The sequence below is a fragment of the Takifugu rubripes genome, chromosome 6, assembly GCF_901000725.2.
Source record: "Takifugu rubripes chromosome 6, fTakRub1.2, whole genome shotgun sequence".
NCBI classification, from domain to species: domain Eukaryota; kingdom Metazoa; phylum Chordata; class Actinopteri; order Tetraodontiformes; family Tetraodontidae; genus Takifugu; species Takifugu rubripes.
This window is the reverse complement of record NC_042290.1, coordinates 7,925,304-7,935,453: the sequence shown is the minus strand read 5'-3', so window position 1 is coordinate 7,935,453 and position 10,150 is coordinate 7,925,304.

Genomic DNA, 10,150 nt, shown 5'->3' with positions numbered 1-10,150 from the left:
GGGCAGAGGCGATTCTGCCGCGGTTTCATCGGGGAGGATGGAAACCGAACACGGAGGAATGAGTGAAATGGGAGCCGCGCTCTCTTGCCCACGCTCCATTCCAGAACCCCGGCCCGCTGCTGCGGTCGACTCCTCAATATAAACCAGATACTCTAAATCCCGAAACCTCTTTTTTAGGGCGTCCTGTAAATCTATAACATCCCCTCTTATTCAAATTTGGAACACGCACGCCGGCTCTTCTGACTGTATGTTTTTCTTGACTCAGGCTTCGGTGTTGTGGTGGGGGGGAGGGAGGAAAAAGTTAACAATATGATGAATGTCTTCTGGCTGGGGGAGAGTGGGTGGTCCGCATCTGTCAGCGCCGCTATTGCAGCAGACAGCCGAGTTACAGCCCAATAAGCTCCACTATCATCACTGTCATCAGCAGCGGATTCCCTTACAACAGATCACAGCTGTCCACATCACAAGCCTGACAGCACAAAAGCGTCCACATACCCCCACAACCCTGCGCTCGCACGTGTGCGCGCCGCTTCTGGGAGGTAGCTCTGTCCATGCACAAGTTGTTGGATTAAAAAAAAGAAGGAATACAGTGAGTCAAAGCTCCTCCTTCAGCGACGTGGTCCTCATTTCACCCCGAACAGGCAACGCTGGAGGAGCAGGTGTTTCTCAACATCTTGTTCTGGTGATGTCATGTGCAGCCAGACGGAACAAGAAAACACAAACTGTTGAAATAATGCGAACCAGCTGATCTCCAAAAAAAGAAACGAGGAAAGTCGAGGATGAGCCCATTAATGCAGCCTTCCACTAGAGGGCAACAGAGAGCTGGAGAACTCCCCTCCAACAGCTAAAAACCAACCAGGATTTGTAAATTCCCATTTTTACTGTTCGGCTTTGGGTTTTATGCGTCTCATATTTCAGCTCAAGGTTATTATTAACAAGCCTTTCTTTACTGTAGATGTTAGCAACCTAGCTAGTAAACACGGCTAATAACAGGGCTTTAGCATCCCCCCCGGGGGAAGAAACAACCCATCGTTCAACCTGCAGCCCCTTCTGTGCCAAGGTTACAACAATAATTGATTGTTGCTAAGGCGCTGTAAATAATGATAAACACACACACACACACACACACACACACACACACACACACACACACACACACACACACAGGGAGATGGGTTCAGTTGATATGGCCGCCATACCTGGCGAACCTGACATGACGGGTCCCTCATCGCTCTATCTGGCGGTCAGGCAGAGCCAAAGTGGGGGCCCGCAGAGTGTAAATCCACCCGGGCCGCCGCTCTGACTCACCGCAGCCCGCCGTTCAGCTCCCCGACAGCTCTGGCTTGATTTACGAGCCCTGCAAGCTGACACGGCCGGCAGACGTCACCAAACGCCTGCGTTCAGTTGCGTGTTTTGCACTCATGTGATTGATTATCTCCTCTGTCTTGTCTGTGGCATTTTTGAAATGTAATCTCAGAGAACAGCATGAAAGGTGTGTGACTACAGAGAACGCCCCCCCCATGCTCCGCCCACCTTAGCCTCAATAGCAGGCGTTCTGAGGATTCCTGTCTGTATTGGATTAGCATACTTTTGCTGTGGCGTGCTAGTAAATTGAATTCCCCCTCTTACTGTAAAACTTGATGGGACTGACCCATCGTGGTGTGAGTCACTGTAACCTTGCAATGAAAACTCACCCGTCCACCCTGCAGCCGGTTAGAGCTTCTCTTTAGCTCGGTTGCGGTGAGATTAATGAAATGCAGCGCACTATTTGAAGTTTTGGAAAAAAGGTCATGCAAATGTGGGTAGAACTGAAGTCTTTATGGGCTGTTTAGATTTTTGTCCAAGTCTTGACAACAAAAAAAACCATCATTGAAGAATGTTGCTACAGGAGCTAGCCTTTTTAAGAACACACAAAAAACTGTTTGCATCCCAATCAAACGGTGCTAGCGTTTTAAAAAGGCAGCTCATCACTAGAGGGCGATGTTGATGCTCTGTGTTCATTATTTGGGAAGCTAGGGCCATGATTAAAATACGGCTACTGTTAGCATTAGCACTGTTTTAACCAGGTCAAAATGCATATAAACAACCTCGCTTTCCGCCGTGACATGAAAGGATTTCCTGATTGGTTCCACGCTGACGCAGTCCCAGCGGTGACAACTCCGACACCCCTCCTCATTTTTCTTCCTGCATTTATATGTGAGTGCGCCTCTCTGCAGCGCTGATGATAAATGAGTGCAGCACATCCTCAGAGAGCTCACAGAGGAAAGAATAATGGGTATTTAAGCACACTTGTAAATTACCAACACATTTGTCTTGGACTGTCCCCTCTGGGCTGCCTGACTGTATAAGGTATATAAAGCTCACATACATCTGTTCCGCATAGCCTCACAGGATCCACTGACATCACTTAAATACCAACTGTCAGCCAAAGCGCCATAACTCACGCCTCAACAAAGCTCATAAATCGGTTCAGGTTGTCTTAGCGCCTGCATTTATCTACTCGTATTGTCTGTATTTTAGCAGGTGTGACCTGGGTCAGGCAGAGTGCACGGTGATGTTTGCCTCGCAGAACCACTGTCAGGCACGCCGGACCACCACCTGGAAAGGTGGGGATTATGGCGACCTGTCAGGCTGCTGAGCGCCGAGTCTGTGATGGGCGGTTACGACTTCCTGTCAGTCGTGCACAAGCTGCATGCCGTCACTATGCAGACACGTTCGACCCCGCCGACAGTCATGTGACGGCTCTAGAATCGATAGTGACATGCTGCGCTCTTCAAAGGTGGCGGCAGCTACCTCGCTCCATCACCTGGGACTGTGAGCACAATTCCGACGAGATGCTAAAAACATTTGGGAAGCGGTAGTCCCAAAAGTGGGAAGAGAATTAGCATCACTTTTAGCATTCTTCTACTGCATTCTGGTATCCAACCGGCTTGACTCATGGCAGGGCGCAACTAAAGCCTCCGGAACCTTTGCGATAGCTACGCCCAGATAACATCAGATTCCTACAAGTAAGTGGTTGGACCAGAATTAGGAGGCCCGCGATTGAAGGGAGGCACCTGGAGTTTGTCAAGACCTCCCAAGGGAATAGATGGAAGGTCATCTGGGATTCCAATCCCAGTCTCCTTGGCCTCAAACACTTGTAGGAGAGAAAAGTCTGCCAAGTAAATCAGCAGCTAACTGTTGTGGTTCAAGAGGGAGGATCTCCGGTGTGGCATACCGGAGGTTACTCAGGATTAAGGATCTGAAACACCCCAATGGCCCAATGAGAAGCTATTTAAAAGTAGGGTAGAAAGGCTGGATTGAAGAGAGCTTGTCTGAGAGCTTTAACGGCTCTGGTGGCTTTGGCACTAAATATCGACTCCCCTCCCGGAACACAGAGGGGGATGTTTCCCCGGCCACAACCTGCCGAACGACCGTGTTCCAATTCATTATCTCCCTTCATAAACACTCATTAATGTTTACAGCAGGTGCCCTGACATGTTTATGATAACATTATGTCCACTTTACGACACCGCGGTCGAGGCGGGTTTTATGGCCGCAGCTCTCGGAGGCAGCCTGGAAGCCGCTGGCAGCACGTCCGGGAGCCCCCAGAATGTTTTACAACTTACTTGAACACTACAAATAATAATAAAAAAAAGGGACCGCCAGATGAGGGTGGTCATCAAACTTCCAAATCAAACTCACTCCCCTTATCTTGGGCGTTTATAGCAAAATCGCTATCCTTAATTTGCTAGCTCACCAAAGATTTCTCCGGCTATTGGCTCTATCAAGAGTTGAACAACAGTTCGGACACCTCGTTTATTTGTTTTACGCTACGTCGTAAAACTCGCGTCAGGACTTTCATCTGGCTGCTGAGAGACTGAGGTCGTCAATCCACAGCAAATGTTTACACGTAATCGTTGGGCTCGTCTCTGGCGATTCAGGGTCGTCCAGGTCGTGATTAGCCAGTCGTTGGGTAAGAGGTGCTTGCTTGAAGTCCAAGATGTATCGCCTATTGAACTCTACGGATTCTGTTTTTCTTTTCATGATCACTGCGTGACATTAACAAGTTTCCTCGGCCTCACCTTCTTCTTCGTTGACGTTATTGATGTCTGCAAGCTGACCGCCGGCGACGGCCCTTCAGTTTCGGTTTGCCGGCGAAACGTGTCGAGCTGCCGCGGCTACATCGCTCCAGCCGGGAGTCGCGGCGCTCGGTGGCGAGCACTTTACAAACAAACTTAAGCAGTTTATTGATAGGGTAATCCCAGACTGATGAATGGCCCAATAATCAGCCCCAGACGGCAATAAATCAGCTGCCGATCGATACGGCCGGTGCTGCGCGGCAGTGGCCAGATCATTACGATGTCACTGTATATCCACCATTAGCCCAGAGAGGCTGAAGGGGGGAGAGGAAGAGAAGAAAAAGTGCTTCCTCTCTAATGTGTTGGAAATGGGATTGATGGAGAGGTCATTCCTTTATTTCATTTGTCTGCCCCCCCCCCCCTTCAGCCTGATTAATGAGCGAACGGTAAGGTCCGTGACAGAGACGGAGTGGCGTGTTCCGGCTGCTAAATTATGATAATGGTGGCACAATTAATGGCGTCCAGAGATGTTATTCTTCAGGTTTTCGGCACATTGAACTGTTGTCGCATCGCCGGGGATCCACAGTGAGCGAGCGCGGATAAAGTTATTATCGTTTACCGCGGCGTGGCGCAGAAATACGCCCCCCCCCCCCCCCCCCCCGCCACTTAGCATCCCAAATATCTCAAGACCAGAGATCCTCGTGCCCTGACAGCGAGCGAAGCCCCAAAGAGAGACAAATCAGGATCAGATCAGGGAAAAGGAAGTGAGGATGACAAGGTACCTGCACAGGAAGAGCGTGTGGCGAGATAAGATAGCTCAGATGCAAAGAGAGGGAGGACAGAGAAGAAGAAAGGTAATTTGAGTCGGGGCAGGAGGAGAGGTTGAGGCAGGCCTGACAGCGGGCCATTCATCCTCCATGCTAGGAGAGACAAACTGCTGCAGAGGAAGACAGGCCCCATAAATCACCTGGTCTCTCTCTTCTCTCTCACACACAGACACACACACACACACACACACACACACTTGCATGATTTGGTGTTTTCCTGACTCTGGAATTATGGTGAAACCCATCAACACCAACTCGTCAACGGTCAGTAAATCTTCCACAACTCGTGCGTGCAACAATAGCAGACTGTTGTGCGGAGGGGCAACGAGGACCAGGGGACACCAACACGTCCGATGTCCCTGTACCTTCTGCAGTTTCCGCTCACAGATCAGTAAACCCGACAGCGGCGCTGGCCAGGCTGTTCCTTCCCTCTCCGCCAGCCAAGGCCGCCTGCTCGTGGCTCTTTGCCACCCTCTCTGTGGGCTCCGTCACTCACACACAGCCCGCTTTCCTCCCCCCGCCCACCGAGCGAGGAGTGCCAGTTCCTCTTGACCCAGCCCTGACCTCGGCGCTGACATACGTGGCATGTTATGACAGTGGTCCACGCGGCGGCCGAGGCTTGGCCGCTCTGTTTGTGACAATTTGGGCGATTATTAAGGTGGGACTTTTCCAAGACTCTAGGTTAAAGCGGGTGATGATATGATTCACTCAGCAGCTTGTGGAAGATTACCGGCCCGTCTCGCATTTAAGAGCCGCTAATCCATCCTAACTTAATTTGCTCTGATGGATATTAATGGAGACGTTTAGTGCCGGGTCAGGACTTTTTTTTTAAACCGGCAAATATATAATCATTGGAGACTTAACCATCCCCGAGGGATTTTTCTCCGTACTCATCCAAGAAATCAAAACTTCTTAATGTTTATGGAGGGATGTGTTGATAATGAGACCCGGAGAACACACAAATTACGCACAACATTACCCCAAATTTAGGAAAAGTACAAGGAGAGGATGGAGGAACAGTCAGTTAACAGGCAACCACCAAGTCTGTAAAGTCTAATTCCTGTTGACAACACACAATTTGGGCTGATTGAATTTCTCGTTAGTCTGAGCAGATGGTTGTGGTGAACCTTTGTTGTGGTTTAAAACACATTTAAGTCTGTCAAAAACAGCATTTTTACGACAACAGAGACAATTACAGAGAAAAAACGACTCGATCAGAATCAGGCAAAAACCTCAGTCAGCACCGGACAGAATCCTCAGTCAGAACCGGACAGAATTCTCAGTCAGAACCAGGCAGAAACCTCGATCAAAGCCAGACAGAATCCTCAGTCAGAACCAGGCAGAAACCTCGGTCAGAACGGGACAGAATCCTCAGTCAGAACCAGGTGGAAACCTTGATCAGAACCAGACAGAAACCTCAGTCAGAACCAGGCATAAACCTCGGTCAGAACCAGGCAGAAACCTCAATCAGAACCAGGCAGAAACCTCGATCAGAACCAGACAGATACCTCGGTCAGAACCAGGCAGAAACCTTGATCAGAGCCAGGCAGAAACCTCAATCAGAACCAAACATTGTTTTCACTTGTGCATTCAAACATGAGATGGTACAAAGACGTGTGGCTGCTATGTTGCCGTCCTGTGAGACAAATGTCAACAATGTCACATGATCCACTTTTTAAAAGGCCAAACTTGTGTGTGTGTACAATAATTCCCAGTATAAACCATTAGTTTTCCATACACATTATATTCACCCACCAGGGAATCACATGAGCTCTGCTGCCAGCAGCTTTATGAACTTATATCATATTATGTGTTTGTGCGCAACAAAGCAAGAGCGGCCGTAAACGTTAAGATATATACGTCGGTAATTAATACGAACAGCATCTCCAGAGACTGGCGAAGCCAAATACAGCGTAAATAAATCCTGTTCCAGCTCCAAGTCCTCCAGATAGATGCTCATAAATCCAAGTGCATGTGATCCGCCTTTGGTCAGGAGAGGAGTTATTTTTGACCAGGCGAAGGTGGAATGACAGCACTTCTGAGTTATTACTATTATTATGGAAATGGAATAAACCTCATTCATAAAAAAGGTTTTAGAGGCAACACGGCGCACAAGTGCTTCATCCTGTAAACAAGAGCGAGGTTTTCCTTTTTCCAATTTATTCATTTGGTTGTTTTTTCCTTGTCTTCCTGTTCGACCGGCCTGTTCCTCATTGTTTCCTTTTTATTACACTGTTTTTTTTTTTAAACTATCCTTTATATGAACTCTGAGGTCACGATGGACACATGAAAGCAATTACAAAGCAGCTGGCAGGACAGTCACATGTCCCTCCAGATCATCTGATGGTGGCTGTAGTCATTTCTGTCGATGTGTAAATTATGGGCTGTGGGGGCTGTCGGTAGTAACCATACTCAGAACCTCCGACCAGAACCCTCTGAAAAGACAACAACGCGGTGCTATTTCCAGATATGGTGGGACCAGACGAGCCAACCTCAGACGGACCCACAGGGGCGGTTTTACACTCTGACGGCTGCAGACGGCGGAGCAGTGAAGAATGTGGCGTGTTTATCTGCTGCGTCTTCCAGCAGACCCGTTACCAGAACCCAAAAGTCCAACATCCGTTCGACCGGGCGAGTTTTAGTTTCACTCAGGTTAATGGTTGACAGTTAATGTAAAATACAGGCTTGCTTTTCTCTACTGCCAGCTTCCATAGCAACCGGACAACACAAAAGAATCAAATGATACTTTATTTGATGAATTAGCTTCCAGTTAACAGGCTTTTGTGAGGTCTTTCGTCCACTGGCACATTTTTGGTCGACCTACTAAACTGATGCTATCGTATGAGTGCATTAGCAAGATTAGCTCCGAATGTTTTACTCATTTTTGTGTTATTGCAGCCTGCGGGACATTAACACGCTCATTCTTTCATTTCTGAAGTGATTGAATTTCTACCGTGCTCCAAATTTGTAGATATTTGTTAGCATGTGGTAGCATGTGGACAAGCCAAAAGGCGTTCAGAGATTAACAGATGCTAAATTGTAATTAAACTTAAAATGAGCACCTAAATGGGCTTTGATTGGCTGTTTGTTGTCATCGAACGTAGCCTTTTGTCAGGTCTCATTCATTAGTTCGCACCTTGAGCCTAGTAGGGAGCAGAACAGATTGGGCGCCAGTTGATTTCAGCCAATTAAAGGCCTCAGAAGGAGAGGCATTAATCAGATCCTCTGCTTCAGTGGCAGACATCACATTAACGGAGCCCACAAAACAAATATGTCACTGTCAGCGGGGCTGTGCAGCAGGCATTCAGTGGATTGCGTTAAGTCGGTGGTTCGCTTGTGAGCTAAGCTAATGTGGAGCAGAGGCCTCTGGGAATTATTTGCCACCCATCTCTTATTTTCTCCTTCTTCGCCATATAATTCTTCCCATTTTCCAGGGTTTGTCCGATTTATTGACGTGCACTGGCTGAACTGGAGGGTGTGGGACAGCGCTTTGATGACACGCAGGAGGTGCGACATGAGACCAGTCAACGAGGGAGTTTATGGATCAATAGCCGTCACAGCTCGGCAGCCCAACAATCTGTAAATCCTGCTTAAAAAGATTATGACCACGCTGTGGGTGTCGGCCAACTGCGGGCATATCGGTGTGTGTGAGAGCGTGTGTGTGTGTGCGCATGGGACAGAATAAATTACAGGGTAATGATATTAAAAGCACAAAGTCGTTACGATGCCAAGTTAAGACACGATAAATCCACTCAGGGCTTCTACAGCCTGTCCCCACACTGGGTAATTAAATTAGATTTATAAGCTATATTACATCAGTGTGAGATACTTCATCCACCCTCAGCTGCTGCGCCCTTCCTCCATTTTGTCCCCCTTTTATTAGACGAGCTGACAGCCGGCGAGAAATATCGGGGAAAGCTTCGGGTCCCGAGCCGCAGGAGCTCCGCATCGGGCACTCAGTCTTTGGTGGTGGCACTTGTGTCCGCTGGTAATATATGAGGCGCTCCTCTCCTCTGCACCGCCGGCTTAATCATTATCCGCGCTGTTATCGCCGCAGCTGCTGCGACCTCGTCGTGCACGAGAGCGCACGGGAGATTACTGGGGGCGAGATGAGAAATGCCTTTTTTTTTTTCAACACTTTGCGACTAAAAAGTGTTCAGATGAGGCAAATAAAGCGTGTTAGCTTTGTAAACAGAGCAAGCTGAACAGGCAGGGAGATAAACGGCAGCAGCTGTGGTCCCATTATCTGCATTCGTGTGGACTAGCATCAGCTAAAGCTAGCCAATGGTAGCCCACACAGGACTAGCACTGGCTACAGCTAGCTGATGTAGGCGACGGAGATGATTTCTTTTTATTAAAATTCAAGATACTTGCTCTCATTTAATTTGGATGGCAAAGATCAGGGGTCACCAGGTCAAGGGTCAAGGCCAGTGTGGCCTCTGGTACAGCCATTATGGCTTTCATTTCTTCTTTGTTCTTTCCTTCAGAGGATTTAATCGTATCATACGTCGGAGGATCGTCCAGATTGTATCATCTGCCGTCAATTTTAAATCACGATATTAAAGCCCGATGACGCAGATGGAAGCTGAGCAGAGGTTCAGCCTCACGCTTGAGTTTAATGAGCTCTGGCACTTTTATTATCATTATTAATTAGCCGTTTTCCTCCTGAGGGGTGTGATCAATAAGCTGGGGCAAAGCAGATTTCAGTGGGCCATCGAAATCAATCAGAAAGAGTTTTTATCTACATAACTGCCACTAAAGGCTGCTCATTAAAGACGACATCAGGAGATGAAAGGCTTGGGACCACATCGCTGAGAGGCCATTCGCCCTTTTCTCCCGCTCACTTTCTTCTTCTTTTCTTCTCTGCGTCGTTGTTTTGGCTGTTTTATTTTAAATTTCACTGGATGTGTGCCTGAACGCAGCGCGCCGCATGTGCACGCTCGCATTCTAATCCCTCTCACCTCTTAATCAGACAACCATTTAAATTGGATTACAGGCTTCTCCCGAATTTGTGCATATCCAGGGAGGAGGTGTTGTCCTTGTTTACTAATCTGGGATTTTCCTCTTCGGAGCGCGACATAATCTGTTAAACTCCACACGTGGGCCCGAGCGTTCAGCAAAGCCGGGAGATCATGAAGTCACTCAAACGTCTCATCATAATTCAGCTCCTCTCGTTGGAATCGCTCCATTGCTCCATAAACGTTGTCTCACTCTCCCTCCAGTTTTTCCCAAATGAGCAAATCCTGCATTTATTCCTGTCTA